The sequence below is a fragment of the Anoplopoma fimbria genome, chromosome 12 (genome assembly GCF_027596085.1).
Source record: "Anoplopoma fimbria isolate UVic2021 breed Golden Eagle Sablefish chromosome 12, Afim_UVic_2022, whole genome shotgun sequence".
NCBI lineage: Eukaryota > Metazoa > Chordata > Actinopteri > Perciformes > Anoplopomatidae > Anoplopoma > Anoplopoma fimbria.
The window spans coordinates 1,539,651-1,557,150 of NC_072460.1; the positions used below are offsets into that span (position 1 = coordinate 1,539,651).

Below are 17,500 nucleotides of genomic sequence, written 5' to 3' on the forward strand. Positions count from 1 at the left end.
ATCTAACTGACACAGTGTATGGGATTTAAACAAAAATTGTAGTCACTCTGAATTGGCTTCTTTCTATTGTCTGTGTTGTCTGTCCTCTAAAAATAGGAATCGTGGGTTTGAATCTGGGCCCATAACCCAGAGGTCGATGGATCGAAACCATCCTCTGCTAGGTTATTTTTACCACATACTGTGCCATCTCCACAACTGCAATCTAACTGACACAGTGTATGGGATTTAAACAAAAATTGTAGTCACTCTGAATTGGCTCCTTTCTATTGTCTGTGTTGTCTGTCCTCTAAAGCTAGGAATCGTGGGTTTGAATCCCATGCAGGGCGATTGACAGTAGAGTGGCGCAGCGGAATATCATTCATTGTATGTCAGTCCACACAAAAGATTTGAGGAACAACAGTCCGTCATGAAAGCAAAGACTCTTTGAATCAACAAATACAGCCCCAGTGGCCTAATGGACAAGGCACTGGCCTCCTAAGCCAGGGATTGTGGGTTCAAGTCCCATCTGGGGTGATAAACAGCAGAGTGGCGCAGCGGAAGCGTGCTGGGCCCATAACCCAGAGGTCGATGGATCGAAACCATCCTCTGCTAGGTTATTTTTACCACATACTGTGCCATCTCCTCCACTGCAATCTAACTGACACAGTGTATGGGATTTAAACAAAAATTGTAGTCACTCTGAATTGGCTTCTTTCTATTGTCTGTGTTGTCTGTCCTCTAAAAATAGGAATCGTGGGTTTGAATCCCATGCAGGGCGATTGACAGTAGAGTGGCGCAGCGGAATATCATTCATTGTATGTCAGTCCACACAAAAGATTTGAGGAACAACAGTCCGTCATGAAAGCAAAGACTCTTTGAATCAACAAATACAGCCCCAGTGGCCTAATGGACAAGGCACTGGCCTCCTAAGCCAGGGATTGTGGGTTCAAGTCCCATCTGGGGTGATAAACAGCAGAGTGGCGCAGCGGAAGCGTGCTGGGCCCATAACCCAGAGGTCGATGGATCGAAACCATCCTCTGCTAGGTTATTTTTACCACATACTGTGCCATCTCCTCCACTGCAATCTAACTGACACAGTGTATGGGATTTAAACAAAAATTGTAGTCACTCTGAATTGGCTTCTTTCTATTGTCTGTGTTGTCTGTCCTCTAAAAATAGGAATCGTGGGTTTGAATCCCATGCAAGGCAACTGACAGCAGAGTGGCGCAGCGGAAGCGTGCTGGGCCCATAACCCAGAGGTCGATGGATCGAAACCATCCTCTGCTAGGTTATTTTTACCACATACTGTGCCATCTCCTCAACTGCAATCTAACTGACACAGTGTATGGGATTTAAACAAAAATTGTAGTCACTCTGAATTGGCTTCTTTCTATTGTCTGTGTTGTCTGTCCTCTAAAGCTAGGAATCGTGGGTTTGAATCCCATGCAGGGCGATTGACAGTAGAGTGGCGCAGCGGAATATCATTCATTGTATGTCAGTCCACACAAAAGATTTGAGGAACAACAGTCCGTCATGAAAGCAAAGACTCTTTGAATCAACAAATACAGCCCCAGTGGCCTAATGGACAAGGCACTGGCCTCCTAAGCCAGGGATTGTGGGTTCAAGTCCCATCTGGGGTGATAAACAGCAGAGTGGCGCAGCGGAAGCGTGCTGGGCCCATAACCCAGAGGTCGATGGATCGAAACCATCCTCTGCTAGGTTATTTTTACCACATACTGTGCCATCTCCTCCACTGCAATCTAACTGACACAGTGTATGGGATTTAAACAAAAATTGTAGTCACTCTGAATTGGCTTCTTTCTATTGTCTGTGTTGTCTGTCCTCTAAAAATAGGAATCGTGGGTTTGAATCCCATGCAAGGCAACTGACAGCAGAGTGGCGCAGCGGAAGCGTGCTGGGCCCATAACCCAGAGGTCGATGGATCGAAACCATCCTCTGCTAGGTTATTTTTACCACATACTGTGCCATCTCCACAACTGCAATCTAACTGACACAGTGTATGGGATTTAAACAAAAATTGTAGTCACTCTGAATTGGCTCCTTTCTATTGTCTGTGTTGTCTGTCCTCTAAGCTAGGAATCGTGGGTTTGAATCCCATGCAGGGCGATTGACAGTAGAGTGGCGCAGCGGAATATCATTCATTGTATGTCAGTCCACACAAAAGATTTGAGGAACAACAGTCCGTCATGAAAGCAAAGACTCTTTGAATCAACAAATACAGCCCCAGTGGCCTAATGGACAAGGCACTGGCCTCCTAAGCCAGGGATTGTGGGTTCAAGTCCCATCTGGGGTGATAAACAGCAGAGTGGCGCAGCGGAAGCGTGCTGGGCCCATAACCCAGAGGTCGATGGATCGAAACCATCCTCTGCTAGGTTATTTTTACCACATACTGTGCCATCTCCTCCACTGCAATCTAACTGACACAGTGTATGGGATTTAAACAAAAATTGTAGTCACTCTGAATTGGCTTCTTTCTATTGTCTGTGTTGTCTGTCCTCTAAAAATAGGAATCGTGGGTTTGAATCCCATGCAGGGCGATTGACAGTAGAGTGGCGCAGCGGAATATCATATTGTATGTCAGTCCACACAAAAGATTTGAGGAACAACAGTCCGTCATGAAAGCAAAGACTCTTTGAATCAACAAATACAGCCCCAGTGGCCTAATGGACAAGGCACTGGCCTCCTAAGCCAGGGATTGTGGGTTCAAGTCCCATCTGGGGTGATAAACAGCAGAGTGGCGCAGCGGAAGCGTGCTGGGCCCATAACCCAGAGGTCGATGGATCGAAACCATCCTCTGCTAGGTTATTTTTACCACATACTGTGCCATCTCCTCCACTGCAATCTAACTGACACAGTGTATGGGATTTAAACAAAAATTGTAGTCACTCTGAATTGGCTTCTTTCTATTGTCTGTGTTGTCTGTCCTCTAAAAATAGGAATCGTGGGTTTGAATCCCATGCAAGGCAACTGACAGCAGAGTGGCGCAGCGGAAGCGTGCTGGGCCCATAACCCAGAGGTCGATGGATCGAAACCATCCTCTGCTAGGTTATTTTTACCACATACTGTGCCATCTCCTCCACTGCAATCTAACTGACACAGTGTATGGGATTTAAACAAAAATTGTAGTCACTCTGAATTGGCTTCTTTCTATTGTCTGTGTTGTCTGTCCTCTAAAGCTAGGAATCGTGGGTTTGAATCCCATGCAGGGCGATTGACAGTAGAGTGGCGCAGCGGAATATCATTCATTGTATGTCAGTCCACACAAAAGATTTGAGGAACAACAGTCCGTCATGAAAGCAAAGACTCTTTGAATCAACAAATACAGCCCCAGTGGCCTAATGGACAAGGCACTGGCCTCCTAAGCCAGGGATTGTGGGTTCAAGTCCCATCTGGGGTGATAAACAGCAGAGTGGCGCAGCGGAAGCGTGCTGGGCCCATAACCCAGAGGTCGATGGATCGAAACCATCCTCTGCTAGGTTATTTTTACCACATACTGTGCCATCTCCTCCACTGCAATCTAACTGACACAGTGTATGGGATTTAAACAAAAATTGTAGTCACTCTGAATTGGCTTCTTTCTATTGTCTGTGTTGTCTGTCCTCTAAAAATAGGAATCGTGGGTTTGAATCCCATGCAAGGCAACTGACAGCAGAGTGGCGCAGCGGAAGCGTGCTGGGCCCATAACCCAGAGGTCGATGGATCGAAACCATCCTCTGCTAGGTTATTTTTACCACATACTGTGCCATCTCCTCCACTGCAATCTAACTGACACAGTGTATGGGATTTAAACAAAAATTGTAGTCACTCTGAATTGGCTTCTTTCTATTGTCTGTGTTGTCTGTCCTCTAAAGCTAGGAATCGTGGGTTTGAATCCCATGCAGGGCGATTGACAGTAGAGTGGCGCAGCGGAATATCATTCATTGTATGTCAGTCCACACAAAAGATTTGAGGAACAACAGTCCGTCATGAAAGCAAAGACTCTTTGAATCAACAAATGCAGCCCCAGTGGCCTAATGGACAAGGCACTGGCCTCCTAAGCCAGGGATTGTGGGTTCAAGTCCCATCTGGGGTGATTAACAGCAGAGTGGCGCAGCGGAAGCGTGCTGGGCCCATAACCCAGAGGTCGATGGATCGAAACCATCCTCTGCTAGGTTATTTTTACCACATACTGTGCCATCTCCTCCACTGCAATCTAACTGACACAGTGTATGGGATTTAAACAAAAATTGTAGTCACTCTGAATTGGCTTCTTTCTATTGTCTGTGTTGTCTGTCCTCTAAAAGGAATCGTGGGTTTGAATCCCATGCAGGGCGATTGACAGTAGAGTGGCGCAGCGGAATATCATTCATTGTATGTCAGTCCACACAAAAGATTTGAGGAACAACAGTCCGTCATGAAAGCAAAGACTCTTTGAATCAACAAATACAGCCCCAGTGGCCTAATGGACAAGGCACTGGCCTCCTAAGCCAGGGATTGTGGGTTCAAGTCCCATCTGGGGTGATAAACAGCAGAGTGGCGCAGCGGAAGCGTGCTGGGCCCATAACCCAGAGGTCGATGGATCGAAACCATCCTCTGCTAGGTTATTTTTACCACATACTGTGCCATCTCCTCCACTGCAATCTAACTGACACAGTGTATGGGATTTAAACAAAAATTGTAGTCACTCTGAATTGGCTTCTTTCTATTGTCTGTGTTGTCTGTCCTCTAAAAATAGGAATCGTGGGTTTGAATCCCATGCAAGGCAACTGACAGCAGAGTGGCGCAGCGGTATGTCAGTCCACACAAAAGATTTGAGGAACAACAGTGCTGGGCCCATAACCCAGAGGTCGATGGATCGAAACCATCCTCTGCTAGGTTATTTTTACCACATACTGTGCCATCTCCTCCACTGCAATCTAACTGACACAGTGTATGGGATTTAAACAAAAATTGTAGTCACTCTGAATTGGCTTCTTTCTATTGTCTGTGTTGTCTGTCCTCTAAAGCTAGGAATCGTGGGTTTGAATCCCATGCAGGGCGATTGACAGTAGAGTGGCGCAGCGGAATATCATTCATTGTATGTCAGTCCACACAAAAGATTTGAGGAACAACAGTCCGTCATGAAAGCAAAGACTCTTTGAATCAACAAATACAGCCCCAGTGGCCTAATGGACAAGGCACTGGCCTCCTAAGCCAGGGATTGTGGGTTCAAGTCCCATCTGGGGTGATAAACAGCAGAGTGGCGCAGCGGAAGCGTGCTGGGCCCATAACCCAGAGGTCGATGGATCGAAACCATCCTCTGCTAGGTTATTTTTACCACATACTGTGCCATCTCCTCCACTGCAATCTAACTGACACAGTGTATGGGATTTAAACAAAAATTGTAGTCACTCTGAATTGGCTTCTTTCTATTGTCTGTGTTGTCTCTCTAAAAATAGGAATCGTGGGTTTGAATCCCATGCAAGGCAACTGACAGCAGAGTGGCGCAGCGGAAGCGTGCTGGGCCCATAACCCAGAGGTCGATGGATCGAAACCATCCTCTGCTAGGTTATTTTTACCACATACTGTGCCATCTCCACCACTGCAATCTAACTGACACAGTGTATGGGATTTAAACAAAAATTGTAGTCACTCTGAATTGGCTTCTTTCTATTGTCTGTGTTGTCTGTCCTCTAAAGCTAGGAATCGTGGGTTTGAATCCCATGCAGGGCGATTGACAGTAGAGTGGCGCAGCGGAATATCATTCATTGTATGTCAGTCCACACAAAAGATTTGAGGAACAACAGTCCGTCATGAAAGCAAAGACTCTTTGAATCAACAAATACAGCCCCAGTGGCCTAATGGACAAGGCACTGGCCTCCTAAGCCAGGGATTGTGGGTTCAAGTCCCATCTGGGGTGATAAACAGCAGAGTGGCGCAGCGGAGCGTGCTGGGCCCATAACCCAGAGGTCGATGGATCGAAACCATCCTCTGCTAGGTTATTTTTACCACATACTGTGCCATCTCCTCCACTGCAATCTAACTGACACAGTGTATGGGATTTAAACAAAAATTGTAGTCACTCTGAATTGGCTTCTTTCTATTGTCTGTGTTGTCTGTCCTCTAAAAATAGGAATTGTGGGTTTGAATCCCATGCAGGGCGATTGACAGTAGAGTGGCGCAGCGGAATATCATTCATTGTATGTCAGTCCACACAAAAGATTTGAGGAACAACAGTCCGTCATGAAAGCAAAGACTCTTTGAATCAACAAATGCAGCCCCAGTGGCCTAATGGACAAGGCACTGGCCTCCTAAGCCAGGGATTGTGGGTTCAAGTCCCATCTGGGGTGATAAACAGCAGAGTGGCGCAGCGGAAGCGTGCTGGGCCCATAACCCAGAGGTCGATGGATCGAAACCATCCTCTGCTAGGTTATTTTTACCACATACTGTGCCATCTCCTCCACTGCAATCTAACTGACACAGTGTATGGGATTTAAACAAAAATTGTAGTCACTCTGAATTGGCTTTTCTATTGTCTGTGTTGTCTGTCCTCTAAAGCTAGGAATCGTGGGTTTGAATCCCATGCAGGGCGATTGACAGTAGAGTGGCGCAGCGGAATATCATTCATTGTATGTCAGTCCACACAAAAGATTTGAGGAACAACAGTCCGTCATGAAAGCAAAGACTCTTTGAATCAACAAATACAGCCCCAGTGGCCTAATGGACAAGGCACTGGCCTCCTAAGCCAGGGATTGTGGGTTCAAGTCCCATCTGGGGTGATAAACAGCAGAGTGGCGCAGCGGAAGCGTGCTGGGCCCATAACCCAGAGGTCGATGGATCGAAACCATCCTCTGCTAGGTTATTTTTACCACATACTGTGCCATCTCCTCCACTGCAATCTAACTGACACAGTGTATGGGATTTAAACAAAAATTGTAGTCACTCTGAATTGGCTTCTTTCTATTGTCTGTGTTGTCTGTCCTCTAAAAATAGGAATCGTGGGTTTGAATCCCATGCAAGGCAACTGACAGCAGAGTGGCGCAGCGGAAGCGTGCTGGGCCCATAACCCAGAGGTCGATGGATCGAAACCATCCTCTGCTAGGTTATTTTTACCACATACTGTGCCATCTCCTCCACTGCAATCTAACTGACACAGTGTATGGGATTTAAACAAAAATTGTAGTCACTCTGAATTGGCTTCTTTCTATTGTCTGTGTTGTCTGTCCTCTAAAAATAGGAATCGTGGGTTTGAATCCCATGCAGGGCGATTGACAGTAGAGTGGCGCAGCGGAATATCATTCATTGTATGTCAGTCCACACAAAAGATTTGAGGAACAACAGTCCGTCATGAAAGCAAAGACTCTTTGAATCAACAAATACAGCCCCAGTGGCCTAATGGACAAGGCACTGGCCTCCTAAGCCAGGGATTGTGGGTTCAAGTCCCATCTGGGGTGATAAACAGCAGAGTGGCGCAGCGGAAGCGTGCTGGGCCCATAACCCAGAGGTCGATGGATCGAAACCATCCTCTGCTAGGTTATTTTTACCACATACTGTGCCATCTCCTCCACTGCAATCTAACTGACACAGTGTATGGGATTTAAACAAAAATTGTAGTCACTCTGAATTGGCTTCTTTCTATTGTCTGTGTTGTCTGTCCTCTAAAAATAGGAATTGTGGGTTTGAATCCCATGCAGGGCGATTGACAGTAGAGTGGCGCAGCGGAATATCATTCATTGTATGTCAGTCCACACAAAAGATTTGAGGAACAACAGTCCGTCATGAAAGCAAAGACTCTTTGAATCAACAAATACAGCCCCAGTGGCCTAATGGACAAGGCACTGGCCTCCTAAGCCAGGGATTGTGGGTTCAAGTCCCATCTGGGGTGATAAACAGCAGAGTGGCGCAGCGGAAGCGTGCTGGGCCCATAACCCAGAGGTCGATGGATCGAAACCATCCTCTGCTAGGTTATTTTTACCACATACTGTGCCATCTCCTCCACTGCAATCTAACTGACACAGTGTATGGGATTTAAACAAAAATTGTAGTCACTCTGAATTGGCTTCTTTCTATTGTCTGTGTTGTCTGTCCTCTAAAAATAGGAATCGTGGGTTTGAATCCCATGCAAGGCAACTGACAGCAGAGTGGCGCAGCGGAAGCGTGCTGGGCCCATAACCCAGAGGTCGATGGATCGAAACCATCCTCTGCTAGGTTATTTTTACCACATACTGTGCCATCTCCTCCACTGCAATCTAACTGACACAGTGTATGGGATTTAAACAAAAATTGTAGTCACTCTGAATTGGCTTCTTTCTATTGTCTGTGTTGTCTGTCCTCTAAAAATAGGAATCGTGGGTTTGAATCCCATGCAAGGCAACTGACAGCAGAGTGGCGCAGCGGAAGCGTGCTGGGCCCATAACCCAGAGGTCGATGGATCGAAACCATCTCTGCTAGGTTATTTTTACCACATACTGTGCCATCTCCACAACTGCAATCTAACTGACACAGTGTATGGGATTTAAACAAAAATTGTAGTCACTCTGAATTGGCTCCTTTCTATTGTCTGTGTTGTCTGTCCTCTAAAGCTAGGAATCGTGGGTTTGAATCCCATGCAGGGCGATTGACAGTAGAGTGGCGCAGCGGAATATCATTCATTGTATGTCAGTCCACACAAAAGATTTGAGGAACAACAGTCCGTCATGAAAGCAAAGACTCTTTGAATCAACAAATACAGCCCCAGTGGCCTAATGGACAAGGCACTGGCCTCCTAAGCCAGGGATTGTGGGTTCAAGTCCCATCTGGGGTGATAAACAGCAGAGTGGCGCAGCGGAAGCGTGCTGGGCCCATAACCCAGAGGTCGATGGATCGAAACCATCCTCTGCTAGGTTATTTTTACCACATACTGTGCCATCTCCTCCACTGCAATCTAACTGACACAGTGTATGGGATTTAAACAAAAATTGTAGTCACTCTGAATTGGCTTCTTTCTATTGTCTGTGTTGTCTGTCCTCTAAAAATAGGAATCGTGGGTTTGAATCCCATGCAGGGCGATTGACAGTAGAGTGGCGCAGCAATATCATTCATTGTATGTCAGTCCACACAAAAGATTTGAGGAACAACAGTCCGTCATGAAAGCAAAGACTCTTTGAATCAACAAATGCAGCCCCAGTGGCCTAATGGACAAGGCACTGGCCTCCTAAGCCAGGGATTGTGGGTTCAAGTCCCATCTGGGGTGATAAACAGCAGAGTGGCGCAGCGGAAGCGTGCTGGGCCCATAACCCAGAGGTCGATGGATCGAAACCATCCTCTGCTAGGTTATTTTTACCACATACTGTGCCATCTCCTCCACTGCAATCTAACTGACACAGTGTATGGGATTTAAACAAAAATTGTAGTCACTCTGAATTGGCTTCTTTCTATTGTCTGTGTTGTCTGTCCTCTAAAGCTAGGAATCGTGGGTTTGAATCCCATGCAGGGCGATTGACAGTAGAGTGGCGCAGCGGAATATCATTCATTGTATGTCAGTCCACACAAAAGATTTGAGGAACAACAGTCCGTCATGAAAGCAAAGACTCTTTGAATCAACAAATACAGCCCCAGTGGCCTAATGGACAAGGCACTGGCCTCCTAAGCCAGGGATTGTGGGTTCAAGTCCCATCTGGGGTGATAAACAGCAGAGTGGCGCAGCGGAAGCGTGCTGGGCCCATAACCCAGAGGTCGATGGATCGAAACCATCCTCTGCTAGGTTATTTTTACCACATACTGTGCCATCTCCTCCACTGCAATCTAACTGACACAGTGTATGGGATTTAAACAAAAATTGTAGTCACTCTGAATTGGCTTCTTTCTATTGTCTGTGTTGTCTGTCCTCTAAAAATAGGAATCGTGGGTTTGAATCCCATGCAAGGCAACTGACAGCAGAGTGGCGCAGCGGAAGCGTGCTGGGCCCATAACCCAGAGGTCGATGGATCGAAACCATCCTCTGCTAGGTTATTTTTACCACATACTGTGCCATCTCCACAACTGCAATCTAACTGACACAGTGTATGGGATTTAAACAAAAATTGTAGTCACTCTGAATTGGCTCCTTTCTATTGTCTGTGTTGTCTGTCCTCTAAAGCTAGGAATCGTGGGTTTGAATCCCATGCAGGGCGATTGACAGTAGAGTGGCGCAGCGGAATATCATTCATTGTATGTCAGTCCACACAAAAGATTTGAGGAACAACAGTCCGTCATGAAAGCAAAGACTCTTTGAATCAACAAATACAGCCCCAGTGGCCTAATGGACAAGGCACTGGCCTCCTAAGCCAGGGATTGTGGGTTCAAGTCCCATCTGGGGTGATAAACAGCAGAGTGGCGCAGCGGAAGCGTGCTGGGCCCATAACCCAGAGGTCGATGGATCGAAACCATCCTCTGCTAGGTTATTTTTACCACATACTGTGCCATCTCCTCCACTGCAATCTAACTGACACAGTGTATGGGATTTAAACAAAAATTGTAGTCACTCTGAATTGGCTTCTTTCTATTGTCTGTGTTGTCTGTCCTCTAAAAATAGGAATCGTGGGTTTGAATCCCATGCAAGGCAACTGACAGCAGAGTGGCGCAGCGGAAGCGTGCTGGGCCCATAACCCAGAGGTCGATGGATCGAAACCATCCTCTGCTAGGTTATTTTTACCACATACTGTGCCATCTCCTCCACTGCAATCTAACTGACACAGTGTATGGGATTTAAACAAAAATTGTAGTCACTCTGAATTGGCTTCTTTCTATTGTCTGTGTTGTCTGTCCTCTAAAAGGATAGGAATCAGTGGGTTTGAATCCCATGCAAGGCAACTGACAGCAGAGTGGCGCAGCGGAAGCGTGCTGGGCCCATAACCCAGAGGTCGATGGATCGAAACCATCCTCTGCTAGGTTATTTTTACCACATACTGTGCCATCTCCACAACTGCAATCTAACTGACACAGTGTATGGGATTTAAACAAAAATTGTAGTCACTCTGAATTGGCTCCTTTCTATTGTCTGTGTTGTCTGTCCTCTAAAGCTAGGAATCGTGGGTTTGAATCCCATGCAGGGCGATTGACAGTAGAGTGGCGCAGCGGAATATCATTCATTGTATGTCAGTCCACACAAAAGATTTGAGGAACAACAGTCCGTCATGAAAGCAAAGACTCTTTGAATCAACAAATACAGCCCCAGTGGCCTAATGGACAAGGCACTGGCCTCCTAAGCCAGGGATTGTGGGTTCAAGTCCCATCTGGGGTGATAAACAGCAGAGTGGCGCAGCGGAAGCGTGCTGGGCCCATAACCCAGAGGTCGATGGATCGAAACCATCCTCTGCTAGGTTATTTTTACCACATACTGTGCCATCTCCTCCACTGCAATCTAACTGACACAGTGTATGGGATTTAAACAAAAATTGTAGTCACTCTGAATTGGCTTCTTTCTATTGTCTGTGTTGTCTGTCTGTGTTGTCTGTCCTCTAAAAATAGGAATCGTGGGTTTGAATCCCATGCAGGGCGATTGACAGTAGAGTGGCGCAGCGGAATATCATTCATTGTATGTCAGTCCACACAAAAGATTTGAGGAACAACAGTCCGTCATGAAAGCAAAGACTCTTTGAATCAACAAATGAGCCCCAGTGGCCTAATGGACAAGGCACTGGCCTCCTAAGCCAGGGATTGTGGGTTCAAGTCCCATCTGGGGTGATAAACAGCAGAGTGGCGCAGCGGAAGCGTGCTGGGCCCATAACCCAGAGGTCGATGGATCGAAACCATCCTCTGCTAGGTTATTTTTACCACATACTGTGCCATCTCCTCCACTGCAATCTAACTGACACAGTGTATGGGATTTAAACAAAAATTGTAGTCACTCTGAATTGGCTTCTTTCTATTGTCTGTGTTGTCTGTCCTCTAAAGCTAGGAATCGTGGGTTTGAATCCCATGCAGGGCGATAGAGTGGCGCAGCGGAATATCATTCATTGTATGTCAGTCCACACAAAAGATTTGAGGAACAACAGTCCGTCATGAAAGCAAAGACTCTTTGAATCAACAAATACAGCCCCAGTGGCCTAATGGACAAGGCACTGGCCTCCTAAGCCAGGGATTGTGGGTTCAAGTCCCATCTGGGGTGATAAACAGCAGAGTGGCGCAGCGGAAGCGTGCTGGGCCCATAACCCAGAGGTCGATGGATCGAAACCATCCTCTGCTAGGTTATTTTTACCACATACTGTGCCATCTCCTCCACTGCAATCTAACTGACACAGTGTATGGGATTTAAACAAAAATTGTAGTCACTCTGAATTGGCTTCTTTCTATTGTCTGTGTTGTCTGTCCTCTAAAAATAGGAATCGTGGGTTTGAATCCCATGCAAGGCAACTGACAGCAGAGTGGCGCAGCGGAAGCGTGCTGGGCCCATAACCCAGAGGTCGATGGATCGAAACCATCCTCTGCTAGGTTATTTTTACCACATACTGTGCCATCTCCACAACTGCAATCTAACTGACACAGTGTATGGGATTTAAACAAAAATTGTAGTCACTCTGAATTGGCTCCTTTCTATTGTCTGTGTTGTCTGTCCTCTAAAGCTAGGAATCGTGGGTTTGAATCCCATGCAGGGCGATTGACAGTAGAGTGGCGCAGCGGAATATCATTCATTGTATGTCAGTCCACACAAAAGATTTGAGGAACAACAGTCCGTCATGAAAGCAAAGACTCTTTGAATCAACAAATACAGCCCCAGTGGCCTAATGGACAAGGCACTGGCCTCCTAAGCCAGGGATTGTGGGTTCAAGTCCCATCTGGGGTGATAAACAGCAGAGTGGCGCAGCGGAAGCGTGCTGGGCCCATAACCCAGAGGTCGATGGATCGAAACCATCCTCTGCTAGGTTATTTTTACCACATACTGTGCCATCTCCTCCACTGCAATCTAACTGACACAGTGTATGGGATTTAAACAAAAATTGTAGTCACTCTGAATTGGCTTCTTTCTATTGTCTGTGTTGTCTGTCCTCTAAAAATAGGAATCGTGGGTTTGAATCCCATGCAAGGCAACTGACAGCAGAGTGGCGCAGCGGAAGCGTGCTGGGCCCATAACCCAGAGGTCGATGGATCGAAACCATCCTCTGCTAGGTTATTTTTACCACATACTGTGCCATCTCCACAACTGCAATCTAACTGACACAGTGTATGGGATTTAAACAAAAATTGTAGTCACTCTGAATTGGCTCCTTTCTATTGTCTGTGTTGTCTGTCCTCTAAAGCTAGGAATCGTGGGTTTGAATCCCATGCAGGGCGATTGACAGTAGAGTGGCGCAGCGGAATATCATTCATTGTATGTCAGTCCACACAAAAGATTTGAGGAACAACAGTCCGTCATGAAAGCAAAGACTCTTTGAATCAACAAATACAGCCCCAGTGGCCTAATGGACAAGGCACTGGCCTCCGAAGCCAGGGGTTGTGGGTTCAAGTCCCATCTGGGGTGATAAACAGCAGAGTGGCGCAGCGGAAGCGTGCTGGGCCCATAACCCAGAGGTCGATGGATCGAAACCATCCTCTGCTAGGTTATTTTTACCACATACTGTGCCATCTCCTCCACTGCAATCTAACTGACACAGTGTATGGGATTTAAACAAAAATTGTAGTCACTCTGAATTGGCTTCTTTCTATTGTCTGTGTTGTCTGTCCTCTAAAAATAGGAATCGTGGGTTTGAATCCCATGCAAGGCAACTGACAGCAGAGTGGCGCAGCGGAAGCGTGCTGGGCCCATAACCCAGAGGTCGATGGATCGAAACCATCCTCTGCTAGGTTATTTTTACCACATACTGTGCCATCTCCACAACTGCAATCTAACTGACACAGTGTATGGGATTTAAACAAAAATTGTAGTCACTCTGAATTGGCTCCTTTCTATTGTCTGTGTTGTCTGTCCTCTAAAGCTAGGAATCGTGGGTAATCCCATGCAGGGCGATTGACAGTAGAGTGGCGCAGCGGAATATCATTCATTGTATGTCAGTCCACACAAAAGATTTGAGGAACAACAGTCCGTCATGAAAGCAAAGACTCTTTGAATCAACAAATACAGCCCCAGTGGCCTAATGGACAAGGCACTGGCCTCCTAAGCCAGGGATTGTGGGTTCAAGTCCCATCTGGGGTGATAAACAGCAGAGTGGCGCAGCGGAAGCGTGCTGGGCCCATAACCCAGAGGTCGATGGATCGAAACCATCCTCTGCTAGGTTATTTTTACCACATACTGTGCCATCTCCTCCACTGCAATCTAACTGACACAGTGTATGGGATTTAAACAAAAATTGTAGTCACTCTGAATTGGCTTCTTTCTATTGTCTGTGTTGTCTGTCCTCTAAAAATAGGAATCGTGGGTTTGAATCCCATGCAGGGCGATTGACAGTAGAGTGGCGCAGCGGAATATCATTCATTGTATGTCAGTCCACACAAAAGATTTGAGGAACAACAGTCCGTCATGAAAGCAAAGACTCTTTGAATCAACAAATACAGCCCCAGTGGCCTAATGGACAAGGCACTGGCCTCCTAAGCCAGGGATTGTGGGTTCAAGTCCCATCTGGGGTGATAAACAGCAGAGTGGCGCAGCGGAAGCGTGCTGGGCCCATAACCCAGAGGTCGATGGATCGAAACCATCCTCTGCTAGGTTATTTTTACCACATACTGTGCCATCTCCTCCACTGCAATCTAACTGACACAGTGTATGGGATTTAAACAAAAATTGTAGTCACTCTGAATTGGCTTCTTTCTATTGTCTGTGTTGTCTGTCCTCTAAAAATAGGAATCGTGGGTTTGAATCCCATGCAAGGCAACTGACAGCAGAGTGGCGCAGCGGAAGCGTGCTGGGCCCATAACCCAGAGGTCGATGGATCGAAACCATCCTCTGCTAGGTTATTTTTACCACATACTGTGCCATCTCCTCCACTGCAATCTAACTGACACAGTGTATGGGATTTAAACAAAAATTGTAGTCACTCTGAATTGGCTTCTTTCTATTGTCTGTGTTGTCTGTCCTCTAAAAATAGGAATTGTGGGTTTGAATCCCATGCAGGGCGATTGACAGTAGAGTGGCGCAGCGGAATATCATTCATTGTATGTCAGTCCACACAAAAGATTTGAGGAACAACAGTCCGTCATGAAAGCAAAGACTCTTTGAATCAACAAATGCAGCCCCAGTGGCCTAATGGACAAGGCACTGGCCTCCTAAGCCAGGGATTGTGGGTTCAAGTCCCATCTGGGGTGATTAACAGCAGAGTGGCGCAGCGGAAGCGTGCTGGGCCCATAACCCAGAGGTCGATGGATCGAAACCATCCTCTGCTAGGTTATTTTTACCACATACTGTGCCATCTCCTCCACTGCAATCTAACTGACACAGTGTATGGGATTTAAACAAAAATTGTAGTCACTCTGAATTGGCTTCTTTCTATTGTCTGTGTTGTCTGTCCTCTAAAGCTAGGAATCGTGGGTTTGAATCCCATGCAGGGCGATTGACAGTAGAGTGGCGCAGCGGAATATCATTCATTGTATGTCAGTCCACACAAAAGATTTGAGGAACAACAGTCCGTCATGAAAGCAAAGACTCTTTGAATCAACAAATACAGCCCCAGTGGCCTAATGGACAAGGCACTGGCCTCCTAAGCCAGGGATTGTGGGTTCAAGTCCCATCTGGGGTGATAAACAGCAGAGTGGCGCAGCGGAAGCGTGCTGGGCCCATAACCCAGAGGTCGATGGATCGAAACCATCCTCTGCTAGGTTATTTTTACCACATACTGTGCCATCTCCTCCACTGCAATCTAACTGACACAGTGTATGGGATTTAAACAAAAATTGTAGTCACTCTGAATTGGCTTCTTTCTATTGTCTGTGTTGTCTGTCCTCTAAAAATAGGAATCGTGGGTTTGAATCCCATGCAAGGCAACTGACAGCAGAGTGGCGCAGCGGAAGCGTGCTGGGCCCATAACCCAGAGGTCGATGGATCGAAACCATCCTCTGCTAGGTTATTTTTACCACATACTGTGCCATCTCCTCCACTGCAATCTAACTGACACAGTGTATGGGATTTAAACAAAAATTGTAGTCACTCTGAATTGGCTCCTTTCTATTGTCTGTGTTGTCTGTCCTCTAAAGCTAGGAATCGTGGGTTTGAATCCCATGCAGGGCGATTGACAGTAGAGTGGCGCAGCGGAATATCATTCATTGTATGTCAGTCCACACAAAAGATTTGAGGAACAACAGTCCGTCATGAAAGCAAAGACTCTTTGAATCAACAAATACAGCCCCAGTGGCCTAATGGACAAGGCACTGGCCTCCTAAGCCAGGGATTGTGGGTTCAAGTCCCATCTGGGGTGATAAACAGCAGAGTGGCGCAGCGGAAGCGTGCTGGGCCCATAACCCAGAGGTCGATGGATCGAAACCATCCTCTGCTAGGTTATTTTTACCACATACTGTGCCATCTCCTCCACTGCAATCTAACTGACACAGTGTATGGGATTTAAACAAAAATTGTAGTCACTCTGAATTGGCTTCTTTCTATTGTCTGTGTTGTCTGTCCTCTAAAGCTAGGAATCGTGGGTTTGAATCCCATGCAGGGCGATTGACAGTAGAGTGGCAAATATCATTCATTGACAGTCCACACAAAAGATTTGAGGAACAACAGTCCGTCATGAAAGCAAAGACTCTTTGAATCAACAAATACAGCCCCAGTGGCCTAATGGACAAGGCACTGGCCTCCTAAGGGGATTGTGGGTTCCCCATCTGGGGTGAACCAGCAGAGTGGCGCGATGGGGCCCATAACCCAGAGGTCGATGGATCGAAACCATCCTCTGCTAGGTTATTTTTACCACATACTGTGCCATCTCCTCCACTGCAATCTAACTGACACAGTGTATGGGATTTAAACAAATTGTAGTCACTCTGAATTGGCTTCTTTCTATTGTCTGTGTTGTCTGTCCTCTAAAGCTAGGAATCGTGGGTTTGAATCCCATGCAGGGCGATTGACAGTAGAGTGGCGCAGCGGAATATCATTCATTGTATGTCAGTCCACACAAAAGATTTGAGGAACAACAGTCCGTCATGAAAGCAAAGACTCTTTGAATCAACAAATACAGCCCCAGTGGCCTAATGGACAAGGCACTGGCCTCCTAAGCCAGGGATTGTGGGTTCAAGTCCCATCTGGGGTGATAAACAGCAGAGTGGCGCAGCGGAAGCGTGCTGGGCCCATAACCCAGAGGTCGATGGATCGAAACCATCCTCTGCTAGGTTATTTTTACCACATACTGTGCCATCTCCTCCACTGCAATCTAACTGACACAGTGTATGGGATTTAAACAAAAATTGTAGTCACTCTGAATTGGCTTCTTTCTATTGTCTGTGTTGTCTGTCCTCTAAAAATAGGAATCGTGGGTTTGAATCCCATGCAAGGCAACTGACAGCAGAGTGGCGCAGCGGAAGCGTGCTGGGCCCATAACCCAGAGGTCGATGGATCGAAACCATCCTCTGCTAGGTTATTTTTACCACATACTGTGCCATC

The 17,500-nt window shown here is 46.6% G+C and overlaps 1 protein-coding gene and 29 non-coding genes across 30 annotated transcripts in view; 29 read left to right on the forward strand and 1 right to left on the reverse strand.

Moving 5' to 3' along the window:
• The window catches only part of sema3h (sema domain, immunoglobulin domain (Ig), short basic domain, secreted, (semaphorin) 3H), an 83,646-nt gene that overhangs the window by 16,519 nt on the left and 49,627 nt on the right, over window positions 1–17,500 (reverse strand). The window lies entirely within an intron of this gene.
• Window positions 441–513, forward strand: trnar-ccu (transfer RNA arginine (anticodon CCU)). Its single transcript has one exon. It is a non-coding gene; the product is annotated as a tRNA-Arg (tRNA).
• On the forward strand, window positions 872–944 carry trnar-ccu (transfer RNA arginine (anticodon CCU)). Its single transcript has one exon. It is a non-coding gene; the product is annotated as a tRNA-Arg (tRNA).
• On the forward strand, window positions 1,547–1,619 carry trnar-ccu (transfer RNA arginine (anticodon CCU)). Its single transcript has one exon. It is a non-coding gene; the product is annotated as a tRNA-Arg (tRNA).
• On the forward strand, window positions 2,221–2,293 carry trnar-ccu (transfer RNA arginine (anticodon CCU)). Its single transcript has one exon. It is a non-coding gene; the product is annotated as a tRNA-Arg (tRNA).
• trnar-ccu (transfer RNA arginine (anticodon CCU)) lies at window positions 2,650–2,722 on the forward strand. The gene has a single exon. It is a non-coding gene; the product is annotated as a tRNA-Arg (tRNA).
• trnar-ccu (transfer RNA arginine (anticodon CCU)) lies at window positions 3,325–3,397 on the forward strand. Its single transcript has one exon. It is a non-coding gene; the product is annotated as a tRNA-Arg (tRNA).
• On the forward strand, window positions 4,000–4,072 carry trnar-ccu (transfer RNA arginine (anticodon CCU)). Its single transcript has one exon. It is a non-coding gene; the product is annotated as a tRNA-Arg (tRNA).
• On the forward strand, window positions 4,428–4,500 carry trnar-ccu (transfer RNA arginine (anticodon CCU)). The gene has a single exon. It is a non-coding gene; the product is annotated as a tRNA-Arg (tRNA).
• On the forward strand, window positions 5,134–5,206 carry trnar-ccu (transfer RNA arginine (anticodon CCU)). The gene has a single exon. It is a non-coding gene; the product is annotated as a tRNA-Arg (tRNA).
• Window positions 5,806–5,878, forward strand: trnar-ccu (transfer RNA arginine (anticodon CCU)). The gene has a single exon. It is a non-coding gene; the product is annotated as a tRNA-Arg (tRNA).
• trnar-ccu (transfer RNA arginine (anticodon CCU)) lies at window positions 6,236–6,308 on the forward strand. The gene has a single exon. It is a non-coding gene; the product is annotated as a tRNA-Arg (tRNA).
• trnar-ccu (transfer RNA arginine (anticodon CCU)) lies at window positions 6,665–6,737 on the forward strand. The gene has a single exon. It is a non-coding gene; the product is annotated as a tRNA-Arg (tRNA).
• On the forward strand, window positions 7,340–7,412 carry trnar-ccu (transfer RNA arginine (anticodon CCU)). The gene has a single exon. It is a non-coding gene; the product is annotated as a tRNA-Arg (tRNA).
• Window positions 7,771–7,843, forward strand: trnar-ccu (transfer RNA arginine (anticodon CCU)). The gene has a single exon. It is a non-coding gene; the product is annotated as a tRNA-Arg (tRNA).
• trnar-ccu (transfer RNA arginine (anticodon CCU)) lies at window positions 8,689–8,761 on the forward strand. Its single transcript has one exon. It is a non-coding gene; the product is annotated as a tRNA-Arg (tRNA).
• trnar-ccu (transfer RNA arginine (anticodon CCU)) lies at window positions 9,118–9,190 on the forward strand. The gene has a single exon. It is a non-coding gene; the product is annotated as a tRNA-Arg (tRNA).
• trnar-ccu (transfer RNA arginine (anticodon CCU)) lies at window positions 9,549–9,621 on the forward strand. The gene has a single exon. It is a non-coding gene; the product is annotated as a tRNA-Arg (tRNA).
• trnar-ccu (transfer RNA arginine (anticodon CCU)) lies at window positions 10,224–10,296 on the forward strand. Its single transcript has one exon. It is a non-coding gene; the product is annotated as a tRNA-Arg (tRNA).
• On the forward strand, window positions 11,146–11,218 carry trnar-ccu (transfer RNA arginine (anticodon CCU)). Its single transcript has one exon. It is a non-coding gene; the product is annotated as a tRNA-Arg (tRNA).
• Window positions 11,589–11,661, forward strand: trnar-ccu (transfer RNA arginine (anticodon CCU)). The gene has a single exon. It is a non-coding gene; the product is annotated as a tRNA-Arg (tRNA).
• trnar-ccu (transfer RNA arginine (anticodon CCU)) lies at window positions 12,013–12,085 on the forward strand. The gene has a single exon. It is a non-coding gene; the product is annotated as a tRNA-Arg (tRNA).
• On the forward strand, window positions 12,688–12,760 carry trnar-ccu (transfer RNA arginine (anticodon CCU)). The gene has a single exon. It is a non-coding gene; the product is annotated as a tRNA-Arg (tRNA).
• On the forward strand, window positions 13,363–13,435 carry trnar-ccg (transfer RNA arginine (anticodon CCG)). The gene has a single exon. It is a non-coding gene; the product is annotated as a tRNA-Arg (tRNA).
• On the forward strand, window positions 14,035–14,107 carry trnar-ccu (transfer RNA arginine (anticodon CCU)). Its single transcript has one exon. It is a non-coding gene; the product is annotated as a tRNA-Arg (tRNA).
• On the forward strand, window positions 14,466–14,538 carry trnar-ccu (transfer RNA arginine (anticodon CCU)). The gene has a single exon. It is a non-coding gene; the product is annotated as a tRNA-Arg (tRNA).
• Window positions 15,141–15,213, forward strand: trnar-ccu (transfer RNA arginine (anticodon CCU)). The gene has a single exon. It is a non-coding gene; the product is annotated as a tRNA-Arg (tRNA).
• On the forward strand, window positions 15,572–15,644 carry trnar-ccu (transfer RNA arginine (anticodon CCU)). The gene has a single exon. It is a non-coding gene; the product is annotated as a tRNA-Arg (tRNA).
• Window positions 16,247–16,319, forward strand: trnar-ccu (transfer RNA arginine (anticodon CCU)). The gene has a single exon. It is a non-coding gene; the product is annotated as a tRNA-Arg (tRNA).
• Window positions 17,078–17,150, forward strand: trnar-ccu (transfer RNA arginine (anticodon CCU)). The gene has a single exon. It is a non-coding gene; the product is annotated as a tRNA-Arg (tRNA).